Source organism: Lathyrus oleraceus, chromosome 3 (genome assembly GCF_024323335.1).
Source record: "Lathyrus oleraceus cultivar Zhongwan6 chromosome 3, CAAS_Psat_ZW6_1.0, whole genome shotgun sequence".
Lineage (NCBI taxonomy): Eukaryota > Viridiplantae > Streptophyta > Magnoliopsida > Fabales > Fabaceae > Lathyrus > Lathyrus oleraceus.
The window spans coordinates 124,182,324-124,202,159 of NC_066581.1; positions in this window are offsets into that span (position 1 = coordinate 124,182,324).

Below are 19,836 nucleotides of genomic sequence, written 5' to 3' on the forward strand. Positions count from 1 at the left end.
TACAAATGCCAACTTGCAGGGACTTACAATTGCATCCTCACATAAACAAACAAAAGCAAAACATGGATGTCAGATGCCAATCTATCTGGGCTTACTCTAACCTCCACAGTATGGTCCTAGGAATACAAATGCCAACTTGCAGGGACTTACAATTGCATCCTCACATACAACAAACAAAAGCAAAACATGGATGTCAGATGCCAATCTATCTGGGCTTACTCTAACCTCCACAGTATGGTCCTAGGAATACAAATGCCAACTTGCAGGGACTTACAATTGCATCCTCACATACAACAAACAAATGCATCAAGCAAAGAGAAGATGAGTGGCCAATGAGATGGTCTTATACTCACTTCCATATCATAGGAACAATGGCCAATGAATGGTCTTACAATTGTCCTCAATGGGCAAACAACAAAGATATGTCACAGAGACAAATGTAATGATCATGCACTAATGGGCAATTAATGATGATAAATGCATGAAGCATACAAGCAAACATGTGCATATGAGATAAGCAATCAATCAATGAAGTCATTCAGCACACACTATAACCAAACAATCAGGCTCACACAAAAGGTTAGGCATTGAAGCCAACTGGAATAGGGTTAATGGTGCTCTTAACCTTGCCATTGAGGGGCTAAGGTGAAGCAGATGAAAGGATATGAGGGGTGTGCCTCATTGCTCTTATCCCTGGTCAGGGAGAGCATTTGAATATCAGAAGGTGTGGGAGTTCAGAAAGTAGGAACTCTCTCCACAGATTATTGACTCGATAGATCTTGGGTTTGGATCTCAATGCTACAACCATGTAATAGGAGCAAGGAGAAGACTCACAGAATAGTAGGAGATAGGCTACATATCTCTTTGATCTACCAATTGCCTCAAATGAGGACTTTTCCTGCTTGGGACAAATGTAAACACACACAAGCATTGCCTCTTAAGGAGGACTTCAGACAGTTGCCTGGCCAAGTAACAGGCCAGGTCTTCCAGACTACATGAAAATAAGAAGTTATACCTCAATGCAAATTTCTATTAAGCAAAGCAAAGCAAGTTCTTAAAAGAACTGTAAGCAACTAAAGGTACCTGAAACCAGTCAGACAACATCAGTATACAATTCAAAGTTAAATCAAAATGAGATAAGGATCAACAGTCAACACAATGTGCAATGCACAAAGCTCAAAGCATATGAGCTAAGCATCCTACAAAACAAACAAGTTAGTTCATGATAATCAATCAAGCTCATTCAATTTGTAATGATCTCTTTAGGTATTTGTTGCTTAACCTGAAACAACAAACTTAAACATGAGCAACATGACCACTAGGACAAGCCTATGGTCAAAAAGAGATAAGAAAGTCAAAACAGCAAGTGACAAGTGTCCAAAATCAAGTTCAAACAATCAAGAAACAAACTCAATTGGTTTCATGTTCATATCAATCATCATCATCATTTCATAAGCAAATTAGGTCAAAGCATGGCATATAGAAGCTCAAAAGAGTCAACAGAATGATTTAGTTCAAAACCAATCTCAAACATTTCAATAAATTATCAAATAATTCATGCTCAAACATCATCCATAACATGATAAGCATATCAAATTTCAGATCATTTGGATCAAGGGAAGTAGGTCAATGAAAATCAGAAAGGCAAGGCAAGTTCAAGCATGCTCAAAGAAGTCAACCAAACATGCACCAACTTCAATAAATCATAAAACAGTGGCAACATATGAGAAATGAATGGGACTAAAACCATGGCAAAGTTGAAGATGTCTACTAATCACATGTCAAATTTCATGTCCATCCAATAAAGTATGAGAATTTCACAAAGCATATACCATCATGTGTCACAAAAGTCAACAATTTGGTCAAACAGGGGAGAAAATCCCAAACAATTAGAAAATGCATTCCAAAATTCCAGGAAAAATCACATGTAAACTAGACATCCATAAGTACATTCATGCAAAAATTCAAGCCAATTTGAGGTCAAGAAGCATGGTAAAGAAAATCAAGAAGTTGGACATCAATGGTGTGACACAAATTGTCACACCCTAATTCAAAAAATCATAACTCACAAACCAGCAATGATAAATTCACAAACTCTACACCAAAATCACCATGAATGTGTCTAGTTTAAGCACAAAAAATTTGGGAGTCAATGGATAATGCATCATCATTTCACAATTGATTTGGCAAAACATACATGAAATGGACACATATGATAAACCCTAGCACCTTTTAAAATTCACTCATGCCAAAAATCTGGAAAAATCATGATAAAAAACTAGAGATTGAGATGAACATTTTGCAAGAAGTCCCATGAATTTTGGATTAAAATTGAATGCTCTATGATTTTTCAAAGATTGGGATCAAAATGAAATAAAAATTGTGAAATAACATGATTTAATGGGACAATTAGGCACGACAGTGGCATTTTTGAAATTATGGGGATCACTAAGTGAAACACTGCGTTTCACTTAGTGATGTGTCACGCTGTGATTTGTCATGGGCAATAAAACAGTGATTTCCATGCAAAGGCAAAAACAACAACAGCCAAACGCGAATGAAACAGGAATTCTGGGTTTGCAATTAGGGTTCTTGCAACAGTGGCAACATTCATCATCTTCAACAATCGTGAAAAATTTTCTTGCCCAGAAATGGAAAGTAAGCATACCAATAGAATCAGCTCAACATGCTCATCAATAATCCAACAACCATTTACATTAACTCGAGCTAATATGGAAGAATCGTGCAAAAACATACTTGAACATCAAATTTCATTTCAACATAACTTTCAGAATAACCAACCATTTTCAATGATTTAAAGTTCAATAGAATCATCATGAAAGGATCTTCACAAAGCATAGCATTATTTAGTTAAATAAGAGAGTCGAATTCTTACCAAGTTGGAAGAGCAGTGTCGAAACAGATGTTGTTTGGCCGTACTGTGTAGAAACAGATGCACTACAAGCTTCCAGATGATGAATGAGTGAAGGAATTTGGCTCAACAATCCTTGAAATGGCTCAACTCGAAGACTGCCATGGAAGAGCTTTGATGAAGCAGAGCTGGAAAATGGCTTTACAGTTGAGATTTGAGGCTTGCTATAGCTTCCAAATGGTTGGTAAATGATGGACAAACAAATAATGCTCGAGCTCTTTGAGAAATTTCAGCAAAATTTTCAAAATGAAGAAATGGATGTTTTTGAGAGCAAGAGAGTTTTGGTCTGTTTGTGTAAGAGTGTGGCTGCTAGGGTTTCTGCAGAAAATGTTCCATATATATTCTGTGTTTAGTTACTAAGTGTTTGGTTAGTGAGTGGTAATCCCAATTTGCTAAAATGACATGTTTTGGAAATTTGATGAATTTCACTTAAGTGGCAAGGGCATGGCTACAGCTGCGAATTGGGCCTTGGCAACACATCCCAAATGAGTTTTCTGAACAATTCCAATTGGTAAAATGTATTGGAGATGGTTATTTTGAAAGGTCATTTTTTCACCTCACTTAATTTAATTCAAACCACTTTAAAAATGCCATTTTGCTTGGTTGAGTTTTGGTAAAATGTGATGAAGGATTTGGATAGAGCACATCAAATAGGACTTGTAGCAAAAAACCCCACCCAATTTGGCCAAATGGTTTGGAAGATATGCCACTTTGAAGTTCAAAATTTTTTGAGAATGATTTGATCATAACTTGCCAACCATATATGAGAAATGAGTGTTCTTGGACTTTTTGGAAATGGGAGAACAAGATATTCAACGTTCATGTTGGGCAAAAATTCATTTGAAGCTTGTATGATGATGTAATGTTGAGGAGAAGAAGTTTCCATTTTTGGCAAATTCCAATTACAGGTCAACTTTCTATTTTTGGAAATTTCTTGTCTGACTTTATTTTCTTCACTGTGGATGCTTGACATGTTATATGAGGCTTATATGGACATGAATGAGACCTCTCAGACCAATTCCCACCATCAAATCACTGATTAAATGCTCAGTTGACCACAGTTGACTTTGTTAGGGTTTTGCTTGACTGAACCATGTTCTGATGAATTCCAAACCCTAATCCCTTGAGATCTTGATTCCAAATGATGTCACAACTCATATGAACTCTTGATGAATGATCATGGTGCCCAAATTCTTCAGGAATGGCCACCATCCATCTCAATGACTGACTTTGACTGATTTTGACCTAATTGGCTTCATCTGCAAGTAACATGGTTAGATGACAATATTTTTGTACTTTTGGTTAGTAAACATATGAAAAGCAATGATATACAATGCAATACATGCTTGGTGATCAAGAACCACACTCACAAGATACCCACCCACTAGGAGGGAAGCAAAGGTATGCAATGATCCTTGAGGCCATGATATGATATGATATAGGCCATGAGGGATCTTAGGGACAAAATTGGGGTCTTACAGATGCCCCTATTTAAGGTCATTCTAGCCGGAGAAGTGAAGTTTAGAAATCTTCATCTCGATGCGGTAGAATGGGCTTAAATAACAGTAATGAGACAAATTTTGGTCCCTAAGAGACCTCATGATGCAAATGTATGTATGCAAAAGACACAAATTCCATGGGGAATATGGTTCACACAGAAGAAAAGACGATCCATCGGAGTAATACACTCACCAGGAGCAGAGACTCTAACAAGACTCTTGTTGGGGATAGTAAAAGAAAAAGAATGCGTGAGCAGGACACGACTTCAAGTTGGGGAAAAACAAAACTGACACAGCGTGAACAAACACGACTCTGATTAGGGTAAAAGAAATCAGACTGGAGACTTCACTAGGGAGTGAAGGACTCACACTGGTGAAAAGAAAATTCCAAAGGAGAAAACTCCATTGGAGAGACATAAGCTGACTCGTGGGGAGAAGCAAAAGGAAATTCCACTGAGGAAGCACCAAAGAATGAAGTGTTACCGGTATAAGGGTAACAAACTCAGGAAGAAAGAATATCTAAGACCGGTATAAGGGTGAGAGATATCAATCAACCAAACATCTGAGAAAGACCTGGAAAAGGTACATAAACTCAGGAAAATCTGACTCCACAAGGGACCAAAGTCATAATAGGGAGCAGAAAAGAAGGAACACCAAGGATACCGGGTTGTAGGTATGAAACAGGTGACTGACCAAAACGTGAATTGGTATATATGCCAAAACACTCATCATCCTGAAGAGAGCGAAAGCAAACTTGTTTATAGGATGGATATTTGATTCTGTAAAGAATGCAAATCTTACTCAGTTGGGGAAACAAACAAAGTGTTCGACAAAAGAGTGCATGAGATGTATTATCTATAGCCGTCAAAACGTAGATAATGTACTCGCATGGAAAATTATCCTGAACCGGGTTGTAGGTTGTTTATAGGATAAGATCCGAAATCGTGAATTGGTTTGTGTTCCAAGACACTCATCACCCTGAAGAAAGCTAGAACAGCAGACTTGTTTATAGGATGGACATTCGAATCTACAACGGGAAAACGAATCTTACTCAACTGGGGACACAAACCCAAAGAGTGCATGAGATATAATATCCATTACCGGCAGACCGTGGATAAGAAAACTCGCATGAGATATATTATCTATTACCGTCAGAACGTAGATAATAAACTCGCATGGTAAGAAACACCAGAGATACCGAAGCATATAATAGGTGATCTACCGAAAACGTGGATTGGTATATATGCCAACCCACTCATCATCCAAAACACAAACTGGTTAAAGGATGGATATTCGATTCTACAAAGAATACGAATCTTGCTCAGCTGGGGAAAATCAACAAAGGACTCCAACCAAAGAGCGCATGAGACATATTATTCATTACCGGCAGACCGTGAATAATATACTCGAAAGGAAAAGACACCAGAGATACCGAAGTATATAATAGGTGACTAACCAAAGCGAGAGACAATCGATACCAAGCATCCGGGTAAACGAAAGACAACTCAAAGGGATAAATTGCAAGCATCCGACAATTATCCAACAACAAAGAATATTCGATTCCACAAAAGGAAAAAAACGAATCTTACTCGATCAGGGAAACACAAAAGGCTTTGACTGAAGAGTGCATGAGATATATTATTCATTACCGGCAGACCGTGAATAACATACTCGCATGGAAGATTATCCACAACCGGTTACTGGGTTAATAAAGGATAAATCAACCGAAAAGAAAAGGCATCGGGATACCAAACTAGGTATATAATGATGACCAATCAAAGGGAACAACAACATTACCAACACAAGGGTAAATGAAAGGAGACCCGCTGGGGATAAATTGCAAGCATCCGGCAATTATCCGACTGTACCACAAGGCACAAACTCCGCTGGGGAGAAACAATCAACACCTGGGATTTACAACTACCGAATACGGGGTAGAAGACCACAAACTCAACTGGGGATAGAAATCACCACAGGGAGACACCAACTCTGTTAGGGATAAAACCACAACAACAGAAATCCACTTATAATCAGGACGAACCACAAAGGTTACCTCTGTTAGGGAAAAAAGATAGGACTTACAATTACCGAATACGGGGTAATAGCCATACTCTGGTGGGGAAAACCACGAATTAGGGTTTACATCTATCGAATACGGGGTAGAAAACCAAAAAACTCTGCGTGGGGATAGAATAAATCATAAATCCGCACGGGAAACCAAAAATAAGGTTTATAACAAACCACAAACTCTGTTGGAGAGTAAGAAACAGGATTTACGACTATCGACTACCAGGTAGACAACCAACAATTCTTGCCGAGGAATAAAAGGTATATAACCAACAATTCTGCTGAAAAGGCAAAGAAAATAGGACTTACAACTACCGGTATAAGGGTAGAGGCCCAAAAAACTCCGCTGGGGAACAACCCACTGGGAAGCACAAGACAGTTGACAAAACGCCAATTCGGGAATAATCCGAAAAGACAGACTGAATCAAGACACGTCCTACTGAGGATATAACTCAAATAGGAAAATCCATCCCAATATATACGTTGGGAGGAAACGGAAGAAACCGTCATCCACGAGGATATATCTCAGTGGGGAACTGCAGAAGGACAGATAACAGACACTTTCTGCTTATGGGGCTGACTCTATATGGAGAGATTTAAACACCCGACATCTGCTAGGGGAGATCTATAAAGGAGATCTGTATCCATAGAAAGGAATAACAAACAAAAGATATATGGCGAGAAATGCAACATGAATATCTGAATGTTTTATGAATATGCATGAATATGCGATTTATGTTTGATGAATGCTGACAAAACAGACATATCTAACACAAACAGGTCCAGGAATCAAACGCCCGGTATTATACTTCCAGGGGAAAAACCAACTGGAAAGCCAATATGCGGAGATCTATATGCTATAAAGCATAGATCTGCGGGTACTGCTGGAGAAGCAGAGGATCAGAGATATCAGGAAACACCAAATCTCTGAGTGATGGATCAGCAAACAACCCAACCAGGGTACAGAAAGTCACAACGGGCAAAACAGCCACCAAGACGAATCTGTTGGGGAACAAGAGAAAATCTCGAAGATATCTGCAGGGGATCCCAGTGTCAACTGAGAAACAAAAAGTGCGTTGCACAAGCAAGAACTGCTGTAGAAGCAACTCCACATAACTTCGCTGGCACAACCCACTGAGGGAGAATGTATCACACAAGTAGATTCTGCAACAAGCCACTCTACTCGGGGAGAATATACATAGCCAACTGATAACAACAAGTAGATTCTGCAATATGAGCCACTCTACTGGGGATCACAAACAGTCAGGAAATCAATCCGTTCTCTGGATGCTAGAGCCACTAACCGACCATACTGGGGATTGAAGGAGTATTCAACAGGCAAAACTGCCTCAACAACCACTCTGCAGACTACGCTGGGAAAGAATGGGTGAAAATACTGGGATATCAACCCAATCAACCACTGAGTAGGAAAATAAATCCTGCTCTGCTGAGGAGAACAAACACTCTGATGGAGAGATAGCAACAATTCCGCAGACGACTTCGCCGGGGAAAAGGTAAAGTACCGGGTATCAAACCACTGACTTACCGAGTCTTCCAAAAGGAAAACGACCGTGCTGAGGAAACAGACAACTCCGCTGGCAACTGTATTGGGGAGAGTGACAACAACTCTGCTCGCGACTGTGCTGAGGAGACAAATAAAGTCTGGGGATATCGACCCACTGGAGAAAGTGACGGGGCACCAAGATGACAAACCATCAACCGCTGAACCTTTCACAAGAAAAGCACCCATGCTGGGGAAGATTGCTGCTGGAGAAAACGAAGTCTTCAACAACACTCTGCTTGCGACTATACTGGGGAACAACCTCACCAACAACTCTGTTTGAGGAACAACCTCAAAAAAGATCTGAAGAAAGAAGATACAACCAAACCAGGAATATGAACAAATGTCTTACCTGTTGGAGATCATGCCACCCTCGGGAGAGCACTGAGATATTCTTGAGTATCCTTTCAACCTTGTGAATGTTCACTTTGTTTAAAACAACAATTTTGAAAAATTTGATTTGTTTAAAACAATGACATTTTATCAATTTAAAACATGCAAAACATTTGTTGAATTGAAACAAATAAGAGTGCAAATAATTGGATAAAAAGCTCAAATTGATTTGATGGAATGGTAGCCTGCAAATGGCAAGACTCCATAGATCTGTACAGATTTGAAATCAGTGATATATATTGGAAGAGGGCTACATTGAACATAATGATCCTTTCTCTACCAATTTGAATCTCGATGTATTCGAAGCTTCAGTTGACGACGAATCGAGAATCCTCTGACGAAATGACAGCTGGTGAAACAGAAAGTCTTGTTAGGATGCAGTTACTTGCCGAATCCCTAATTTTTGCCTAGATTGCCCCAGGGTGAGGTACTCAATCTAGCGGGATGCGAATATCTCTTTTTTTCAAGTCTCTAATTTTTGCCTGGATTACCCTTGCAGGTTCTCCACCGAGACGCTCATTTTTGCCTAAGCCGCCCTTTCGGGTTTTCAACTTAGCGAGCAATTCTGTTTTTCTTTTGCATATACTTTTTTTTTAGGCAAAGTATTTCTTGACTGCATCTGAATTCACAGGACGAGTGAAATCCTCCCCATCCATTGTTGTAAGCATCAAAGCTCCGCCTGAAAAGGCTCTCTTGACAACACATAGACCCTCATAGTTCGGAGTCCACTTGCCCCTGGAATCGGGCACGAAAGACAAGACTTTCTTGAGCACAAGGTCACCTTCTCGGAACACACGAGGCTTGACCTTCTTATCGAATGCTTTCTTCATTCTCTGTTGATATAACTGACCATGGCACATGGCAGTCAATCGCTTCTCTTCGATCAAATTCAGTTGGTCATAACGACTCTGAATCCATTCAGCATCAGTCAACTAGGGACTTTGAGGGTATACTTTTTTTCTTTTTTCTTTTGAAAAAAATTTGAAAAAATTTTCCTGATTTTTGATTTTTCTTATTTTTTTCCTCTTCTTTCTCCTTTTTTTTTTTATTTATTTTTTATTTTTTACATTACATTTGTAATGCCCCAGTTTGACTGTTTTGCTGATTCTCATGATACAGCTGAATGAGCTCCTTTTCATGCTCAAGGCGACGGGTAATCTCATCAGGAATCCCCTTCAACATCATCTTCCTCTGCCTCAAATACAAGGAATTCAAGATTGGGAGATGGCGTTGGATCATTATGTTCAATGGGTTTAGAAATCCCTGCATAATGATTCTGGATAATGAAAAGCTTTTGAATTTAAACAAGCAAATCATTTATGCAGATGAAAAAGCTATTTTTGTTTTTCAGGGTTTTTTGTGATCACTGATTTCATGCAAAAGCAAAAAGTGAAAACAAAAGGAAAAACAAATGTTTAACAATGCATTAATTAAATGAAAACATCATTGTATATATGCTTTGCCAACAATGTCATCACTTCTCCTTTTGGCATGGGAGAAGGGTTTCAAACAAAGTGAACAATTACTCTGATCTATGGATGACTGCAGGAACATCTACAGCGACCCAATTGTGGCAGACACCACCAGGAATAACGAAGTTGTTCATGTCCTCTGCATCCTCTTCCAAGATAGCAGCAACTTCCTCTTCAGGTTGATCATCATGGATGAATCCTCCACTCTTGAACAAACCTTGCTCATTAAATGCCCCAGAACAGTAGCCAACGCCAGCCCGGGATCTATTATCTTCAAGCTCGATCACCTTCCCCAAACCAGCAACAGGAATAAATCCATCAAAAGCACTCTGGGGAAAATTCCTCCTTGAGTTCACAGCTCTCTTGCTCTAGGCAATCCATCAATCTCGAAGAATCGGCTCTGGTATAGTACCGGCGAGGTGCGGCTTCAAAATAAATGAAGATCGCAGGGTCAGACCATAGGACGGGAGACCGGAACAAAACACCTGCTGATGCAAATGATGCATGAAGTGTTTGTGCATATGCTTGTTTTTTATTTCAAAGAAACTCAAGGGTTTTATTTGCAAACTTTGAAATGTTAATGTTTTGATCGTATGAGAATATCTCATCAGATATATCAGGTGAAAAAAAAATTCCGGTTTTTTCATGTTTGAAATTTTTTTGCAAATAAACTCCTTTGAGTTCCTTGAAAATTTTCTTTTTCTGATGATATGGATGCAGATGAATGCGTGAATGCATGAATGCAGCAATCACACTCAAGGATCAAGCAAGTCACACCAAACAAAGGTCATGGGAAAGCTCATTGTATCCCTAATATCAATCATCCATTTTGGTGGATTTAGGTTTTCACCTTATCGACACCCAAGTTCCATTGATATTAACGGTACATGAACCGGCTCGAACATCCTTAATATCAACCATCCGTTTTGGGGGATTTAGGTTTTATACCTGATCAACGCCCAGGTTCCATTGATATTAAGGTTGTCTGAACGACTCAACCACGAATCACGGGTTTGCTGAGAGTCACGAGCATGGAGTCTCGGTTAAGAACCACCCAAAGGGAGTGTACTAGGGTTTAAACCTGCAAGACATGTTCTACCAGAGGTTCCCATAATCATCGTCCCATCTCTCGGATATTATCGGAGGAACGAATACTCGTATTCCAAGAATATTCTCAAGAGAAACTCTTATGAGTGTAGTATCGCGTAACAATCGCATCAGAACTTACATCTGAACGACTTCCGCACTACGTCCTAAAAATAGGCCAAGATGGGCTTGGTAAGCTAAGGTCCTTGGCTTCTGCGGCACATGATTGAAAGAATAATGCCTACCCACAAATAACATGTGTGACATTATTAATCCAACATGACCTCCACCAAGTGAATGGACTCGCAAGTCAACTGGCTAAGGAATACTCCACACCAGTCAACAAGACTATGCCATTCTCCTATCCTAGAGTGCACTCGAGTTCGGGTATAGAACTCACCTCACAGAGATCACCAAAGCACACAACAATTGTATATCAAGCAATTCAAACATTACAATCAATACAGTTATCCCAAATTGTACAAAAATATTTATGTCATAACAAATAACAATATAGCACAACAAGGGTGAAAAGTAGGCAATACCACCAAGGATCTGATGCAATTCATCCCCAGTGGAGTCGCCACTTTTCTGTAGCGGTGTATTCGTCGCTATATGATTTATTGATTAAACCATAAGCAAAGCATACAATGAATTCGAGTTGCCACCGCACTTTTATTTATCCAAAGGACTGGCTAAAAAGCGAACAAAAGCCTAAGAAGTTTTACACATAGAAAACTAATGAAAAGATCAGAGAGTCTGGGTAAGGGGTAAATTACGCAATGGGAAGGTGTTAGGCACCCATCACGTCCTAGGTACTCCTAGGGAGCCCTTTTCACACTTGTTGTATAAAATTGTTATTTTTTATGACATAAGTATTGTGCAAACATGATTGGGATGATGAGAAAAGAATATACAATTTATTATTTTTGTGTTCGAACGGATGAACCCGTTGCCTACGTACCTTCCATCAAAGGTAAGGATCAAAACGCCGTAGTTCGGCTAAAAGATTTCCAAAAGTTAGTGGATTCAATTTTAAACACAAGCCCTAAGGTCTTACGTTATCCACGGGAGAAAACTCAACCTTATACAAACAACAAGTCCACCATGTGAGAACAGCTTCAACTTGCTAGTGAGGGGTTAACCCTATAATAAGCAAGGAAGACTTACAATTCAATCAACTAAGGACAAATAGGTGAGATTAACATCAACCAACTAGGATAAATCAAACCTATGGCTAATGTATGAAAACTTAACAAGCATGGACAAAGCCACAAAACAATTGAATGGGTGAAGTTAATTGATTATGAGTATTCATGAAAGTAGGGTCAAAGTATGATTAAGATTGATTCAAAAGAAGTATTATGAAAATGGAGTTTGAAAAAAGTCAAGGACTTGGGGTCCAGGTTTTTAATTTGAAAGCATGAAGATGTTTGCACAATATTTATCTCAAGTTTGAAAGTAATGTGTGAAAAGGTTTAGGACATAATGGATGAATGGATGAGGATGGAGGGTAAAACTTCTTAGAAGGTTCACCTCTTGAAATCATATCGAAGATGATTCAAGTGTGTCCTTTGGAATGGGCAATGAGCAATAGCAAAATAAGCAAACAAATGATACCGGACACCACTCAATGGTCTTACTCCAATCTCACAAACAAAAGCGGATACCGGATACCAATAGATGGATTTACACCAATCTCCTAAACAAAGAAACAAGGATGTCGGAAGCCAATAGATGGACTTATTCCAATCTCCTAAAACAAAACGAAACTTGGATACCGGATGCCAATCTGTCTGGGCTTATACCAATATCCAACATATGATCATAGGAAAGCAAATGCCAACTTGCAGGGACTTACAATTGCATCCTCACATAAACAAACAAAAACAAAACATGGATGTCAGATGCCAATCTATCTGGGCTTACTCTAACCTCCACAGTATGGTCCTAGGAATACAAATGCCAACTTGCAGGGACTTACAATTGCATCCTCACATAAACAAACAAAAGCAAAACATGGATGTCAGATGCCAATCTATCTGGGCTTACTCTAACCTCCACAGTATGGTCCTAGGAATACAAATGCCAACTTGCAGGGACTTACAATTGCATCCTCACATAAACAAACAAAAGCAAAACATGGATGTCAGATGCCAATCTATCTGGGCTTACTCTAACCTCCACAGTATGGTCCTAGGAATACAAATGCCAACTTGCAGGGACTTACAATTGCATCCTCACATACAACAAACAAAAGCAAAACATGGATGTCAGATGCCAATCTATCTGGGCTTACTCTAACCTCCACAATATGGTCCTAGGAATACAAATGCCAACTTGCAGGGACTTACAATTGCATCCTCACATACAACAAACAAATGCATCAAGCAAAGAGAAGATGAGTGGCCAATGAGATGGTCTTATACTCACTTCCATATCATAGGAACAATGGCCAATGAATGGTCTTACAATTGTCCTCAATGGGCAAACAACAAAGATATGTCACAGAGACAAATGTAATGATCATGCACTAATGGGCAATTAATGATGATAAATGCATAAAGCATACAAGCAAACATGTGCATATGAGATAAGCAATCAATCAATGAAGTCATTCAGCACACACTATAACCAAACAATCAGGCTCACACAAAAGGTTAGGCATTGAAGCCAACTGGAATAGGGTTAATGGTGCTCTTAACCTTGCCATTGAGGGGCTAAGGTGAAGCAGATGAAAGGATATGAGGGGTGTGCCTCATTGCTCTTATCCCTGGTCAGGGAGAGCATTTGAATATCAGAAGGTGTGGGAGTTCAGAAAGTAGGAACTCTCTCCACAGATTATTGACTCGATAGATCTTGGGTTTGGATCTCAATGCTACAACCATGTAATGGGAGCAAGGATAAGACTCACAGAATAGTAGGAGATAGGCTACATATCTCTTTGATCTACCAATTGCCTCAAATGAGGACTTTTCCTGCTTGGGACAAATGTAAACACAAACAAGCATTGCCTCTTAAGGAGGACTTCAGACAGTTGCCTGGCCAAGTAACAGGCCAGGTCTTCCAGACTACATGAAAATAAGAAGTTATACCTCAATGCAAATTGCTATTAAGCAAAGCAAAGCAAGTTCTTAAAAGAACTGTAAGCAACTAAAGGTACCTGAAACCAGTCAGACAACATCAGTATACAATTCAAAGTTAAATCAAAATGAGATAAGGATCAACAGTCAACACAATGTGCAATGCACAAAGCTCAAAGCATATGAGCTAAGCATCCTACAAAACAAACAAGTTAGTTCATGATAATCAATCAAGCTCATTCAATTTGTAATGATCTCTTTGGGTATTTGTTGCTTAACCTGAAACAACAAACTTAAACATGAGCAACATGACCACTAGGACAAGCCTAGGGTCAAAAAGAGATAAGAAAGTCAAAACAGCAAGTGACAAGTGTCCAAAATCAAGTTCAAACAATCAAGAAACAAACTCAATTGGTTTCATGTTCATATCAATCATCATCATCATTTCATAAGCAAATTAGGTCAAAGCATGGCATATAGAAGCTCAAAAGAGTCAACAGAATGATTTAGTTCAAAACCAATCTCAAACATTTCAATAAATTATCAAATAATTCATGCTCAAACATCATCTATAACATGATAAGCATATCAAATTTCAGATCATTTGGATCAAGGGAAGTAGGTCAATGAAAATCAGAAAGGCAAGGCAAGTTCAAGCATGCTCAAAGAAGTCAACCAAACATGCACCAACTTCAATAAATCATAAAACAGTGGCAACATATGAGAAATGAATGGGACTAAAACCATGGCAAAGTTTAAGATGTCTACTAATCACATGTCAAATTTCATGTCCATCCAATAAAGTATGAGAATTTCACAAAGCATATACCATCATGTGTCACAAAAGTCAACAATTTGGTCAAACAGGGGAGAAAATCCCAAACAATTAGAAAATGCATTCCAAAATTCCAGGAAAAATCACATGTAAACTAGACATCCATAAGTACATTCATGCAAAAATTCAAGCCAATTTGAGGTCAAGAAGCATGGTAAAGAAAATCAAGAAGTTGGACATCAATGGTGTGACACAAATTGTCACACCCTAATTCAAAAAATCATAACTCACAAACCAGCAATGATAAATTCACAAACTCTACACCAAAATCACCATGAATGTGTCTAGTTTAAGCACAAAAAATTTGGGAGTCAATGGATAATGCATCATCATTTCACAATTGATTTGGCAAAACATACATGAAATGGACACATATGATAAACCCTAGCACCTTTTAAAATTCACTCATGCCAAAAATCTGGAAAAATCATGATAAAAAACTAGAGATTGAGATGAACATTTTGCAAGAAGTCCCATGAATTTTGGATTAAAATTGAATGCTCTATGATTTTTCAAAGATTGGGATCAAAATGAAATAAAAATTGTGAAATAACATGATTTAATGGGACAATTAGGCACGACAGTGGCATATTTGAAATTATGGGGATCACTAAGTGAAACACTGCGTTTCACTTAGTGATGTGTCACGCTGTGATTTGTCATGGGCAATAAAACAGTGATTTCCATGCAAAGGCAAAAACAACAACAGCCAAACGCGAATGAAACAGGAATTCTGGGTTTGCAATTAGGGTTCTTGCAACAGTGGCAACATTCATCATCTTCAACAATCGTGAAAAATTTTCTTGCCCAGAAATGGAAAGTAAGCATACCAATAGAATCAGCTCAACATGCTCATCAATAATCCAACGACCATTTACATTAACTCGAGCTAATATGGAAGAATCGTGCAAAAACATACTTGAACATCAAATTTCATTTCAACATAACTTTCAGAATAACCAACCATTTTCAATGATTTAAAGTTCAATAGAATTATCATGAAAGGATCTTCACAAAGCATAGCATGATTTAGTGAAATAAGAGAGTCGAATTCTTACCAAGTTGGAAGAGCAGTGTCGAAACAGATGTTGTTTGGCCGTACTGTGTAGAAACAGATGCACTACAAGCTTCCAGATGATGAATGAGTGAAGGAATTTGGCTCAACAATCCTTGAAATGGCTCAACTCGAAGACTGCCATGGAAGAGCTTTGATGAAGCAGAGCTGGAAAATGGCTTTACAGTTGAGATTTGAGGCTTGCTATAGCTTCCAAATGGTTGGTAAATGATGGACAAACAAATAATGCTCGAGCTCTTTGAGAAATTTCAGCAAAATTTTCAAAATGAAGAAATGGATGTTTTTGAGAGCAAGAGAGTTTTGGTCTGTTTGTGTAAGAGTGTGGCTGCTAGGGTTTCTGCAGAAAATGTTCCATATATATTCTGTGTTTAGTTACTAAGTGTTTGGTTAGTAAGTGGTAATCACAATTTGCTAAAATGACATGTTTTGGAAATTTGATGAATTTCACTTAAGTGGCAAGGGCATGGCTACAGCTGCGAATTGGGCCTTGGCAACACATCCCAAATGAGTTTTCTGAACAATTCCAATTGGTAAAATGTATTGGAGATGGTTATTTTGAAAGGTCATTTTTTCACCTCACTTAATTTATTTCAAACCACTTTAAAAATGCCATTTTGCTTGGTTGAGTTTTGGTAAAATGTGATGAAGGATTTGGATAGAGCACATCAAATAGGACTTGTAGCAAAAAAACCCACCCAATTTGGCCAAATGGTTTGGAAGATATGCCACTTTGAAGTTCAAAAATTTTTGAGAATGATTTGATCATAACTTGCCAACCATAAATGAGAAATGAGTGTTCTTGGACTTTTTGGAAATGGGAGAACAAGATCTTAAACTTTCATGTTGGGAAAAAATTCATTTGAAGCTTGTATGATGATGTAATGTTGAGGAGAAGAAGTTTCCATTTTTGGCAAATTCCAATTACAGGTCAACTTTCTATTTTTGGAAATTTCTTGTCTGACTTTATTTTCTTCACTGTGGATGCTTGACATGTTATATGAGGCTTATATGGACATGAATGAGACCTCTCAGACCAATTCCCACCATCAAATCACTGATTAAATGCTCAGTTGACCACAGTTGACTTTGCTAGGGTTTTGCTTGACTGAACCATGTTCTGATGAATTCCAAACCCTAATCCCTTGAGATCTTGATTCCAAATGATGTCACAACTCATATGAACTCTTGATGAATGATCATGGTGCCCAAATTCTTCAGGAATGGCCACCATCCATCTCAATGACTGACTTTGACTGATTTTGACCTAATTGGCTTCATCTGCAAGTAACATGGTTAGATGACAATATTTTTGTACTTTTGGTTAGTAAACATATGAAAAGCAATGATATACAATGCAATACATGCTTGGTGATCAAGAACCACACTCACAAGATACCCACCCACTAGGAGGGAAGCAAAGGTATGCAATGATCCTTGAGGCCATGATATGATATGATATAGGCCATGAGGGATCTTAGGGCCAAAATTGGGGTCTTACAGGTTGATCCAATGAATGTGAAAATTGACATGCTTAAACTAGACATCCTAATTGACATTTTGGTGTTGAGTGTGCATCTTTAGCATTTTTGTTTGTTGAGATATGATCTGATTAATGGAGGTGTGACAATGTGTGTCACACCTTGGCTTGCTTGATTTGCTGATTTTCTTTACCATGCCAAATAAATGCCAAATCATCTGATTTTTTGTGTGATGCTTCTTATACATGTTAGGTTTGATCATGAACTTTTGTGGAATTTTTTGATTCATTTCTGATTTGTTTGAGATTTTCTTTGCTGGTTGGTCATGTTTGGACTTTTGATGAGTGTTGAACTTCAATGATTTGGGAAATACTTATGCTTTATCATATGGACTTGAAATTTTGTACATTGATTCTTGACATGTTGAAGTTTATTGTGGCTTTGGTTTGAGTCATTTATCACTTGTCATTTCTCTTTTAGGATTGCCTTAAGTTGAGGTATCAATTTGTGCCTCCTTTGAGCTTGTTTGTGCTTACCTTGACTTAGTGAATTTCTTTGCCATGCCTATACTTGTCCAAATGCCTTGATTTTTGGTGTGTTGATCATTTGATGTGTTCTGTTTAGCCATGATTTTTCTTGGAATTGATTGAACCATTTTTGAATTAATATGCCTTTGTTCATCATGTTGCTTCAATGAGCTTTCAATTTGCATACCTTGACATGATTGCTTTATGAAATGAATTTGGTTGATGCTATTGATATGAGACCACTTGGATATTGTTCTTGATTGATTAAACTTGATTCTTGTCAATTTTCATGTTCTGTTTTGGATTATTTCTCCTTCTTTGACCCTAGGCCTTGTCCTAGTGGTTTGCTTCTCATGTTTGAGCTTGTTTTCAGGTTAAGAAGCACATGGCCTTAAGGAGATTAATTCACATTGCTTGAGTTGGTTTATTTGATTGATATTGACTAACCTTGACTTGTTTTGTAGGATGCTTTTAGCTCATTTGAGTTGAGCTTGTGCCTTGCACATTGTAGCCTTACTTGTTTGATTGTGTACTGTCTGTTGACTGTTGGATTATCTGTTTGACTTTTTGAGTTGTATACTGATTGAGTTGGATTGTTTTCAGGAACATTAGTTGCTTAAGTTCATTTTGAACTTGCTTTTGCTTGGTTGCTTAACCAATTAGGTATACTTTCTCTTCTTCATGTAGTCTAGAAGACCTGGCCTGTTATTTGGTCAGGCACCTGTCTGAAGTCCTCCTTAAGAGGCCATGTTCTTGTGTGTTAATGTTTGTGCTTATGTTTTGTTTTATTTTCAAGGAACTTTCAGGGCATTTATTTGCAATTTTGAATATTTAAAGCATTTTAATAGCATATGGAAAATATCTCATCAAATATATTCGGAACAAAGAAGTACAACATTTTTGATCAAATTACAAAGAGAAAAGGAAAATAACATCCTATGGATCCCTAGAAGCTCGGGATGCTGGAAGACGAGATGCACACAGCTTCTTGATCTCTCTCTCATAGGCTGCTTCCATGTCCGCTTTCTCCTTTGCAAGTCGATCATACTTCCTCTTCCAGAACTTGGAAGACTGAGGAAGCAGAGAAGTCCAAGTATCGTTCGGATCGTCGATCACCTGATGCTCAAGAAACTCGACCAAAGCGTCCTTCTCCTTGAGCTGTTGAAGCAATTCTTCTCTTTCACGGATCCAGGCACGTGAAAGGTCTTCTTCTCTCAACTCCTCTACATCTTGGTTGGGGAGGGTTGAAGGCCCAGCCACATCCAAAGGTGTAGGTCTCGGATGATCATACGGCATAAGGTACTCGGCAGCTCTCTGTCTGGCCCAAGAAGTATATGGCTCCAAAGCAATGCAATTCTTCGGACCCAACTCATTCCTACCCTTCTTATGAACCTTGTGCCAAGCGCGGACAAATCTGGCTTTCAGGCCTTGGGGATCTTTACCCTCTTGAAAGAATACACCTTCTAACAGAATATTATGAGGTTTATCCTTTAGGGGGAACCCAAGCTGACGACGTGCTAGAATGGGATTATAGTTGATCCCTCCACATGTACCAAGAAGAGGCACATTAGGGAATTCACCACAATAATCAATAATCTGCACAGTATCATACACGCGATCATACCAAGAGATATCATCATTAGTGAGAGACATGAGTCTCTGAGACCACCGTAGACAACTCTTGTTCTCCTTGAAAGCAAGCGTTTGCGGCAAGTGAGAAATAAACCACTTATACAGCAAAGGCAAACAGCACACAATAACTCCTCCACCCTTTGCATTCCTCAGATGCAAAGAGACATAGGCGTCACCCAACAGAGTCGGAACGGGA